Source organism: Trichosurus vulpecula, chromosome 4 (assembly GCF_011100635.1).
Source record: "Trichosurus vulpecula isolate mTriVul1 chromosome 4, mTriVul1.pri, whole genome shotgun sequence".
In the NCBI taxonomy this organism is placed as follows: Eukaryota; Metazoa; Chordata; class Mammalia; order Diprotodontia; family Phalangeridae; genus Trichosurus; species Trichosurus vulpecula.
Genome location: NC_050576.1, coordinates 161,907,208 through 161,919,655, shown reverse-complemented (window position 1 = coordinate 161,919,655; position 12,448 = coordinate 161,907,208).

Sequence of the window (12,448 nt, the reverse complement as noted above, 5' to 3'; positions counted from 1 at the left end):
ATCAGCTTCCAAGTTTTGCTAATGCTACCTCTACATCTTCTCTCAAAATGGGTCCTTTTTTCTCCATTCATCACCCAAGTTCAGGCTTTCATCACCTTTCACCTGAATAACTTCTGAAGTGATTTTCCTGCTTCTAGTCTCTCCTTACTCCAATCTCTAATTCCTCACAGAGTTGCCAAACTGATATTCCTAGTACAGACTATGTCACCCCCCTCATTGATTTCCAATAGCTCCTACTTGTCTCTAGGACAAGGGTTCTTTTTTTTTTTAATTTATTTTTTATTTTTACTTTACAACACTCAGTTCTACAAGTTTTTGAGTTCCAAATTTTCTCCTCCTCCCCTCCTCCCCACCCAAGACAGCATGTAATATGATACAGGTTCTACATATACCTTCACATTAAACTTATTTTCACAATAGTCAAGATGTAAAGAAGAATTATAACCAATGTTTAAAGAAGAAACAAAACGAAAAAAGAAAAAAAAGAGAGAGAGCAAACAGTTTGTCTCAATCTGCATTCAGACTCCATAATTCTTTCGCTGGATGTGGATGCTTTTTCCATCATGAGTCTTCTGGAGCAGTAGGCCAAGGGTTCTTAAACTTTTTTCGTGGTCCCCATGGGCAATCTTACGAAGCCAATGAACCCTTATCAAAATATTTTTAAATGCACAAAATAAAATACTTAATACTAGAAAGAGAACTAATTTTACTGAAATACAATTACCAAATACTAAAACAAACAAAAAGCTCATGGATCCCAAGATTGAACTACTACTCTAAGATAAAATACAAATATGCTACTGCTGAAATTTTTAACTCTTAATAATTTAGTTCCAAATTATCACTACAGGTTTTATCAGATCATTGTTCCTCATGTACTCTATGTTTCACACAACATGTCCCATCTGCCACCTCTATTAATCTGCACAGGTTGTCCCCCTTCTAGAATGTTTTCCCTCTTGTTCTCCTTCTCTCATAATCCCTAGCTCCCCTTCAAGGCCGTCCTTTCTGAGCTACCTCTACCCACCCCAGTTGTTAAAGCTCCCCCCACAGGAACTACTTGGTATTTTAATATATATAATATATATACATATATATACACACACACGCATATATGAATATATATCTATAAAGAACCTATCAACAGTCATATATCAACAACCTATCAACAATCATATTATATATAACTTATCAATAGTCACCTATATCTGTATCTATATAGTGTTTATTTATTGGGGTAAATGTTATAATCTTACTCAACCACCCCCAGTAAAATATAAGTTCCTTGGGAGCTAAAACTGTTTTTGCCTCTGAATTCCTAACACTTAGGCACAGTGCTTTGCAGATAAACAAAAAATTAGTAAATGCTAAATTTTACTGAAAGTTCTTTATGATGAACCAAGATCTGCCTCCCTGCAGTTCTCATCTATTAGGTCTTCGCTACATTGAATACATGTAATCCCTTTTTGACAAGGTACTTCTTCTAATATTTGATGATGACTTTCACCTTCAACTGCTCCCTCTCCTCCAATTCAGTTAAATAAGACTATAAGATACAAGGTAAAAAGGATACCTTATATGTGTGTATAATGATATACATGTAAATGTACACTCACAGAGAGCACTATTTAGTATCCATGTGACTGAAGACAAGTCAAAAATCACTTTACCTCTCCAACTTTTCAGGTCCTCATCTATAAAATGAGGGAATGAAGTAGCTGATCATCAATGTACCTTTTAATTGAACTTACAATACACCAAATAGTATCTACTATATGCAAGGCACTGTGCATTGCAGTATATGATATAAAACGTTAGCATTACCCTTCAAGTTGGCTAGATCTTCATTTCAACATATTTTTAGGCATTACGGATTAAAATTTTAGACTCATAATTTAATGCACACTTACTATTTTAGGCTAACCAACTAATTAAAGAGACAATATTACACTGTATTTATTCTGACCATTTTTATTCATCACTTTTATAGTGCATAAGTTTCTATCAGCCTTGTATGTACTTTATCCATATCTTGTAATACCTATTTATGTTGTTTAGAACATAAGCTACTTGGGGGCAAAGACTAACTGATTTTTCTTTGAATCCTTAGTACAGCCCTGGACACATAGCAAGCACTTAATAAATGATTAATGATTGACTGAATTAATGATATCCCTTTACAATCTGGAGTTTTCACCTATTCCTTATTTTTAATGCCAATTCCTTACTTTATAATGCCTTACAATACACACAAGCAAAACCAATTTATCTAAAATTTAAAAAGCAGAAACTTTCCAGCAATAAGTCTGATTTCTAAGATACATAGGAAACTCATTCAAACTCATAAGAATAAGCCATTCCCCAACTGAGAAATGGCTCAACGAGAGAAGTAGGCGGTTTTCAAAGGAAAAATCAGAATCTAGCAAGTCTTTAAAGTCATATAAATTATTAATAATTAGAGAAATAAAAATTAAAACAACTCTGAAGTACAACCTCATACCCATCAGACTGGTAAAGTTGACAAAAAAGAAAAATGACAAATGCTGAAAGGTCTGTGGGAAAATAAGTATATGAATGTACTGTGGAACTGTGAACTGGTTCAGCTACTCTGGAAAGCAATTTGGAACTATGCCCAAAATACTACTCAAACTGTGCATAGCTATTGACCCAATGAAACTTCTTTCTACAAAGGCAAAACCCCAAGAAATCGAAGAAAGACAAAAGACAGTGCCTGCCCTCAAGGAGCTCACAGTTTAATGAAGGGGACAGCAAGTAAACAAATATGTACAGATGCTTGTCTATAAATACAGGGAAAAAATAGGAAATAATTGAGGGAAGGCACTAGAATTAAGAGGGATTGGGAAAGGCTTCCTGTAGAAAGTGGGACTTAAAGAAGGTCAAGGAAGCCAGGAGACATGGAGATGAGGAGGGAGAACATTCCACGCAACAGGTGACAGTCAAAGAAAATGCCCAGAACCAAGAGATAGAGGATCTTTTGGGGGGAACAGAAAGGACGCCACTTTTACTGGGCTTAAGATTGGAAAGTTGGAAGAGAAGGAGGGGCAAGGGTATGAAGAACTTTAAACATCAGAAGACTTTATATTTTATCCTGAAGATGATAGGGAGCCACTATGGAATGATTTGGTTGGACCACTTTAGGAAATTCACATTGATGGTTGACTAATGGATAGATTGCAATAGGGATAGCCTTGTGGGAAACCAACCAACAAATAGATTATTTCAATAGTCCAAGCACTAGGTGATGAAATCCTGCACCACCAGGGTGGAGGCAGTATCAAGGAAGAGAAGGGGGCATATTCAAGAGATGTTACAAAGGTGAAATCAACAGGTCTTGGTAACAGATTGGATGGGGGTGGGGAGAGAGAGTGAAGGCTCAAGAATGATTCTTAGATTTCCAGCCTGATAAACTGGGAGGAGGGTTGTACCCTTGATAGTAACAAGGAAATTTGGAAGCAGAGAAGCTTTAGGGGGAACGATAATGAATTCTAAAAGGCAGTTGAAGATGCATGTTTGGAGGTCGATAGAGAGGTTTAGGCAGGATAGATAGAATTGAGATTCATCAGCATAGATATAATAATTAAAACTTTGGGAAATGATGAGATCACCAAGTGAAGTAGTAGGTAGAGGGAGAAAAGAACAGAGCCCTGAGAGACAATCATGATTAATGGGCATGACCTGGGTAAGGATATAACAAAGGAGGCTGAGGAGAGGTCAGACAGGAAGGAAGAGAACAAGGAGAGTGGTATCCTAAAAACCTAGAGAGAAAAGAATATCAAGAAGAGAGTAATCCACTGTGTCAAAGGGAAGTGAAGACTAGCTACTGCAAAGAAAAGCCACCTTCCCTTAGACTTCAGGCCTATCTCCTACTATACCTGTCTTCTGAGGTAGAGGAATGGCACCTTCCACTCATTCTCAGGCCTAGTAATACCCTTCACATCCAAGTGACTCTCTGAACTCCTGGAGATCATCATCCAAACCCCATGCCACATCCTTTACCACTCAAATCCTCATTCCCATCCCTCTCAACCCTCCCACACCAAAGCATCATCCTAACTCTACCCAGTCCTTCAACTGCGTCCTCTGAAATACCTATTCCATAGGCAACAAACTTTCCTTCATCGTAAACCTATTGCTCCTTCACTTCTTCCATCTACTATCTCTTACTGAAACACTGCATTCCCCTGATGACACAGCTTCCCCGACCACCCTTTTCAGTACTGGCTGCACCTTCATTTATTCTCCTCATTTCACCGGTCATAGCAGAGGAGTTGGAATACTCCTTGCTCCCCAATGCCACCTCCAGGTTCTCCATCTTCCTTTATTATTGGTAACTTCCTTCTTTTGAGGTTCATGCTATTCATATCTACCACCTAATCAAAATCCTGGTAGCTGTTGTGTAAAGACTCCACAGCCACTTCTCATCCTTTCTCAACTGTGTTCCCTATCTGGCTTTCTCCTCCCATAACTCCTGCCCTCATACTGAGGAACTTCACATACATATTGATTCTCTCTCAAATATCTAACCATTCAGTTCTTCAACCTACTCACTTCCCATGAGCTACTATTCCACTCCACCTCTTCCCATCATTCCCCAAATGTACCACTTCCATGTTTAAGAATTCAGAAATCCCCGACCATAATTTATCAGCTTTTCACCTCTTCTTCTACCTTCTCTTACCAAATACTATTCTCCCTCTGCACAGTGACCTCTCCATTTTCTCCCAGGTCATCTCCCTTACACTAGCCACTGTCTCTTCTTTTCCCCATACTGACTTCCTGTTGAACCAATTCAACTCTACACGGTCCTCTTCTTTTATCCCTAGTCTACTTACCATATCTATAATTACACCCAACTAAGCCTCAGCCTTGGGTCACTCCCACCATTTGTTGCCTATACAAGTACAGCTGAGAAAAATCACACAACTGTTCTGACTGAATCCATAAAAATGTATGCTACATAACCTCAACTGGGCCATCACTGCTGCTAGTCAATCCTTACAATACCTTGACTCATTATTCCCTTCTCCACAGTGGCTCTTTCAAACCTTTTCATCCTTCTTCACACTTCCCAGGGCTCCTTCCTCCTCCCTCCATTCTCTAGGCTAATTAACAGAAAAAAAATGAGGATAGTATACTCCCTACCATGGCTAACCTCTCTACTTTTTCAAGTGATCTCATTCCATCCTGTCTCTTCCAACAGACTACCCACCCTATCATTCCCACTCTTTCACTTATTTTCAATCTCTCCCTCTCTCCTAGCTCTTCCCACTGCCTACAAACATAGCCATATCTCCCTATCCTGAAAAAAAAATTGTTTCTTTCATACCTCCTAAATATCATCTTATTGCTCTTCTGCCCTTCATATATAAAATCCTTGAAAAATCCATCTACAATAGGTTCTACACTCTCTCCTCTCACTCTCTTCTTAACCCCTTACAGTTTGGGTTCTGAACTTATCACCCACTCTGCATTTGCTGTTCTGCCTACGTTCAACAAGATGCCCCTCTGAGGGTAAGCTCATCACTTCTAATCTCACCGCCTAGAAACTACCTCTAGCCTTAGCTGAAACTATCTCCCTTATCCTAGTCTCTCCTCAGACTGGAGGGCTAAAAGGTAGATTACCAAAATCCTCCTTATAGTGGGCAGAGACTAAACTCTCAAATCATTCAACTCTACATCTGCTGCTTTGTCTGGTTTCAACTCCACCAAATAAGATGCCCTCATGCTGGGTACCTCCTGGTGTACCCTATCCTACCCTACCTTTTCCCACCTCTTTGTGTATGTTATCTCCCCTCCCATTAAAAATACAAGATTATATTCAACTGAAACTTAGTTCCTAAATCCAATGGCCTTTTCTTAATCCTCATTCGCCTTAAACCTGTCTGCAGTCTTGGACATCTTTGATACTCTCTTCTCTCTAGATTTTTGGGACACTACTCTTTATTGATTTTCCTCCTACCTATTTAACTGCTCCTTCTCTCTTTCCTTTGCTGGATTCTCCAGTTCACACCATCTAACTGTAGGTATCCCTCAGGGTCCTGTCCTAGGACCTCTTCTCTTCTCCCTTTACAATGCTTAACTTGGTCATCTCATCAGCTTCCATGAACTGAACTGCCATCTCTATACTGGTGATTCTCAAATTTACCTTTCCTGCCTCAATTTCTGCTGACCTCCAATCTTGCATGTTCAACTGCCTTTCAGACATCTCAAACTAGATGTTCAGTAGACATCTTAAACTCAACATGTACAAAACAGAACTTATTATTTTTCCCCCTAAATGCTCCCTTACTCCTACCTTCCCTGATACTGTAGAGGGCAACACCATCCTCCCAGCCCCTCAGACTTGCAAAATAGGAATCATTCTGGATTCTTCATAATCTCTCACCTCCACTCCCCACCCCCCACCCCAATCCAAGCTGTTGCAAGGTCTGTCAATTTCATCTTTGTAATATCTCTGGTATGTAGTTACTCTCTGATACTACCAGTACTCTAGTGCGGTCCCTGATCACCTAACAATGATTATTGAAAGAGCCTGCTAGTGGGTCTGCCAGCTTCAAGTCTCACCTCACTCTAATCCATTCTCCGTTCAGTCTTTAGTGACTGTTGTCCTAAAGTTCAGGTCCATTCATGAAATCTCACCCTCACTCAATAAAGTATAGTGGCTTCCTACTGCCTCTAGAAGCATATACAAAACGCTCTATTTGTCATTCAAAGCCATTCATAATGTAGCCCATTCCTACACTTTCAGTCTTCTTATACCCTACTCATCAAAAGGTAGTCTTCAATACAGTGACACTAGCCTCCTCTTCACTGTTTCATAAACAAGACACTCCATCTCTCAGCTCTGGGTATTTTCTCTGGCTGTCCCCCATGCCTGGAATGCTCCCCTTCTCCTACTGCAACTATTGACCTTCTTGGCTTTCCCAAATAAAATTCCAGCTCCTACAGGAAAGTCTTTGTTAACCCTCTTAATTCCAGAACCTTCTCTCTGTTAATTATCTATTTACCCTGCAGTGTGCTTTACATATATGTTTGCCTATTGTCCCCTCTGTTAGACTGTAAGCTTCTTGAGGGCAGGGGCTGTCTTTTGTCTCTTTTTGCCATATAGCAGGCAATTAATAAATATTTATGAATTTATTGAGAGGAAGTAGAGCCATCTGTTGTAGATGTAATTTAGCTACAAAAGGTAGAAGAGATGGAAGGATTAAAGATAGGCAAGGTATGATTATGTTTGTAGATGGTAGGGAAGGAGCTAGTAAATGGGGAGATACTGAAGAGAAGTTTAAGAGTAAGAATGACAGAGGAAGCAATCTGTTGAAGGAGATGGTATGGAATGGAATCACTTATGTAAATAGAGGGGTTTGCCTTGTCAAGGAGTGGGACCACCTCATAATGTGAGACAGAAGTAAAGGAGGAGACAGTGGCAGAAGGCATTTGAGTGGTAAGAGATGAAGGTGGGGAAATGAGGGAGCTCATGGGTAACGGCCTCAAACTTTTCTGTAACATTTGAGGTAAGTTACTCGGCTGAGAAGGAGTGGGGAAGGTAAAGCCATGAGACTTTTAAGGAGCCACTGTGGAGAAGAACTGCCTAACATCAATGAGGACCCAACTGAAGTTAACAAAACTTTTTTGCATGGTTTTTCGATGTATTAATTCACATACTCTTATTTTTTCACTGGGTTTCTTTAATTAAAAAGGGGGGGGGTGGGATTAAGAGAGAGAATAATTCTGAGGAAGGAATAGTTAGAGAATCCTGGCGAGACCTGTCTGTATTAACTGACACATGGTGAAATTAGGACAACTATGAGAACATTACAACAACATGGTAAAGAAAATCAAGTTTTAAAGATATCTGAACTCTATTCCTCCAGAGTTTCCATGTTTCAATGGACTTTCTTTTTTTTTTGCATCACTATTGCTACCCTTGCCTCCCCCCCTTTCATATCCTTGTAACAAATAAGCAAACAGATGTCACCTTGAGTCTCTCCCACTGACCAAAGCAACTTTTAAAATTTTCTCCTCTTCCTCATGCCTCCTATTAACACCTCTTTATGTAATCAACAAATAAATAGTTATTAAGTGCCTACTATGTGCAAGGCACTGTCCTAAACACTAGGAATACAGAAAGAGACAGACCCTCTCAGTTGAGGACATGGCCTCATATAAAATCAAAGCCATTCACTAAGAGCCTGATTCCTCTTCTTTCTACATCACACATCCAAGTGACATTGTTGTACCAGAAGCGAGCAAGACACGCCACAGAGTTTAAGTTTTAAGTGGAGAATTTATTAGCCAGCGGCCATCGGGGTACGGCACCACAAATCAATGGCGATGTGTTGGGGTGATGGCTTGGCTTATATAGGATATGGGGGTACAGAGTGGGGGGGGGGACAGGAACAAAGGTCCTGGCTGATCAAAAGATTCAGTCAGGTTATTGGACTAGTGGGATAATCTCATTTACATTCTTTCGTGGAGTCACAGAGCCCCAGGGATATCTGCTAGAAAGGGTCTGCCAGGTTATCCTTCAGTGGGATGGTCCTATCCATTGACATTCCTTGGTGGAGTCATGGAGTCCCAGGGGGCTTGCTAAATGCCAAAGATATCTGAGTCCATTCTTTCTGGGGCTGCTTGTCAGTAGCTAGGGGTGTCTCAGGGGTTCCTACTTTTCCTTGTATTACAACATCATCTCTCATTACTAACTCCTTTACTCTAGCCTTTGATGAAGAGGTGGCTCTTCTAACCCTGCCCAAGCCAACTATTCTATATGTGCCCTTGATCTCATCCCTACTTACCTTTTTCAACAGACTGCCTCATGATAATCCTGTCCCTTATTTTCCTCATCTTCAATCTCTCCCTATTCAAAGGCTTGTTCCCAACTACCTACACAGCAAGTCTCCCTCATTCTGGAAAAAAAAAAAACCCTTACTAAATCTTATTATCTCCTCAAACTATCATCCCATCTCTTTTGTCCCATTCACAGCAAAATTCCTAGACAAAGTCAAACTCCTAGAAAAACTCTTCTTGCATCCATTTTCTTGCCTTCCCTTCTCAGATCTCTGCAATCTGGCTTCTGATACCACTCAAAATCATTCTCTCACTACCAATTATATTTAATTGCTAAATATAATTGCTTTTTCTCATTCCTTACTCTTCCTGCCCTGTCCTGCATTTGACACTGTTGATCAGTCTTCCCCTTGATACTCTCTCTTCCTCTCTAGGTTCTTAAGACACCATTCTCTCTTAGTTCTCCTTTGCTGAATCTCCATCTATACCACTCCCATTATTGCCCCAAATTTCTCATGGATCTTCTCTTTTCTCTATATATAGCTCTCATCTGGTGATCTCACCAACTCCCAAAGCTTCAATTATCCTCTCTATATAGATGAATCCAAGAACTATATAACCAGTCTTATTTTTTTCTCCACAGCTATAATTCCATCCAAATCACCATCTCTCTACTGGACATTTTAAATTTCATGTCCTCCTGTATGCATCTCAAACTCAACACACTCAAAATAGAATTTGTTATCTTTTCCCCAAAATCTGTCCCTGTCAAACTTCCTCATTTCTGCTATAGGTACTACCATCCTTTCAGTCACATATGTATACAACTTGATGCTAACCTTTGCTCTCACTCACCCCAAATGTCCAATCAGTTGCCAAATCTTACCATCTCTAGAATACATCTTCTTTCCACTCACATGGCTTATCACCCTGGTTCAAGACTTTAATCGTCTATGGCCTGAGATTATTGCAACAGCTCTATAACTGATCTTACTTTAAGTGTCTCCCCACTCCAATTCAACCTCCCCATAACTGTAAAGGTGATTTTCATAAAGGCATAGCTCTCACTGTTACAGCCCTTATCCCAGCAGTTTTCAAACTTTACACTCTTAAAATTACTTTAGACGATAGTCTATGTAGGGGCGGAGCCAAGATGGTGGCTGGTAAGCAGGGACTGGAGTGAGCCCCGTATGGAGCCCCTCCAAAAACCTAAAAATGGCTCTGAACCAATTCTAGAACGGCAGAACCCACAGAACAGCAGAGGGAAGCAGGGCTCCAGCCCAGGACAGCCTGGATGGTCTCTGGGTGAGGTCTATCCCACACGGAGCTCAGAGCTGGGAGCTGGGAACGGAGTGGAGCAGAGCCCAGCCTGAGCGGCGTGGAACATCCAGACCAGAAGCCAGGCGGAGGGGGCCCTAGAGCCCTGGATCAGTGAGCTGCGGCAGTTACCAGATCCCTCGACCCACAAACACCAAAGACTGCGGAGAAGGTTAGTGGGAAAAGCTGCGGGAGTAGGAGTTCGCGGTTCGGCTTCCAGCCCCGGGGGCAGCGGAGGTGGGGCAGCTACAGCTGTTGTTACTTCTGGCTCCAGGCCCACCTGGTGGGAGGAATCAAGTAGCGGATAAGAGCAGGAGTGCACAGCCTGCTGAAGATCTAAGCCCAGTTCGGGTTGGGGGTTGGGGAAGGAGCAGTGCTGGTGTGGCAGAGCTGGCACCTCCCCCCCAAACCTGGAACATAGAACTCTTTAGTCTACAAGCAGTCATACCCCACTGAAAAACTCAAAGGTCAAGTTAGTTGGCTGGGAATATGGCCAGGCAGCGAAAACACACCCAGATTCAGTCTCAGACTTTGGATTCTTTCTTTGCTGACAAAGAAGACCAAAACATACAGCCTAGAAGAAGTCAACAAAGTGCAAAAGCCTACAACAAAAGCCTCCAAGAAAAACATGAACTGGTCCCAGGCCATGGAAGAGCTCAAAAAGGATTTGGAAAAGCAAGTTAGAGAAGTAGAGGAAAAATTGGGAAGAGAAATGAGAAGGAATGCAAGAAAACCATGAAAAACAAGTCAATGACTTGCTAAAGGAGACCCAAAAAAATACTGAAAAATACACTGAAGAAAACAACACCTTAAAAAATAGACTAACTCAAATGGCAAAAGAGCTCCAAAAAGCCAATGAGGAGAAGAATGCCTTGAAAGGCAGAATTAGCCAAATGGAAAAGGAGGTCCAAAAGACCACTGAAGAAAATACTACTTTAAAAATTAGATTGGAGCAAGTGGAAGCTAGTGACTTGATGAGAAATCAAGATATTATAAAACAGAACCAAAGGAATGAAAAAATGGAAGACAATGTGAAATATCTCATCGGAAAAACCACTGACCTGGAAAATAGATCCAGGAGAGATAATTTAAAAATTATTGGACTACCTGAAAGCCATGATCAAAAAAAGAACCTAAATACCACCTTTCAAGAAATTATCAAGGAGAATTGCCCTGATATTCTAGAGCCACAAGGCAAAATAGAAATTGAAAGAATCCATCGATCGCCTCCTCAAATAGATCCCAAAAAGAAATCTCCTAGGAATATTGTCGCCAAATTCCAGAGCTCCCAGGTCAAGGAGAAAATACTGCAAGCAGCCAGAAAGAAACAGTTTGAGTATTGTGGAAACCCAATCAGAATAACCCAAGATCTGGCAGCTTCTACATTAAGAGATCAAAGGGCTTAGAATGCGATATTCCGGAGGTCAATGGAGCTAGGATTAAAACCTAGAATCACCTACCCAGCAAAACTGAGTATCATGCTCCAAGGCAAAATATGGACTTTCAATAAAATAGAAGACTTTCAAGCTTTCTCAGTGAAAAGACCAGAACTGAATAGAAAATGTGACTTTCAAACACAAGAATCAAGAGAAGCATGAAAAGGTAAACAAGAAAGAGAAATCATAAGGGACTTACTAAAGTGGAACTGTTCTGTTTACATTCCTACATAGAAAGATGATGTGTATGATTCATGAGACCTCAGTATTAGGGTAGTTGAAGGGAATATGCATATATATGTATATATATGTTTATGTATATATATAAGTGAATGTGTATGTATGTATGTATGTATGTATATATACGTGTGTGTGTGTATATATATGTAAAAGAGAGAGAGTAGACACAGGGTGAGTTGAAGATGAAGGGAAGATATCTAAAAGAAATAAAATGAAATTAAGGGATGAGAGAGCATCATACTGGGAGGGGGAGATAGGGAGAGATAGAATGGGGTGGATTATGTCACATAAAGGTGGCAAGAGGAAGCAGCTCTGTGGGAGGAGGGGAGAGGCCAGGTGAGGGGGGAATGAGTGAACCTTGCTCTCATCAGATTTGGCCTGAAGAGGGAATACCATACATACTCAGTTGGGTATCTTACCCCACAGGAAAGAAGAGGGAGGAAGATAAAAAAAAAATAAAGGGGGGGGGGATGATGGAGGGGAGGGCAGATGGGGGTGGGGGTAATCAAAACAAACACTTTGGAAAGGGGACAGGGTAAAGGGAGAAAATTCAATAAAGCGGGATGGGTTGGGAAGGAGCAAAATGTAGTTAGCCTTTCACAACATGAGTATTGTGGAAGGGTTATGCATAATGATACACGTGTGGCCTA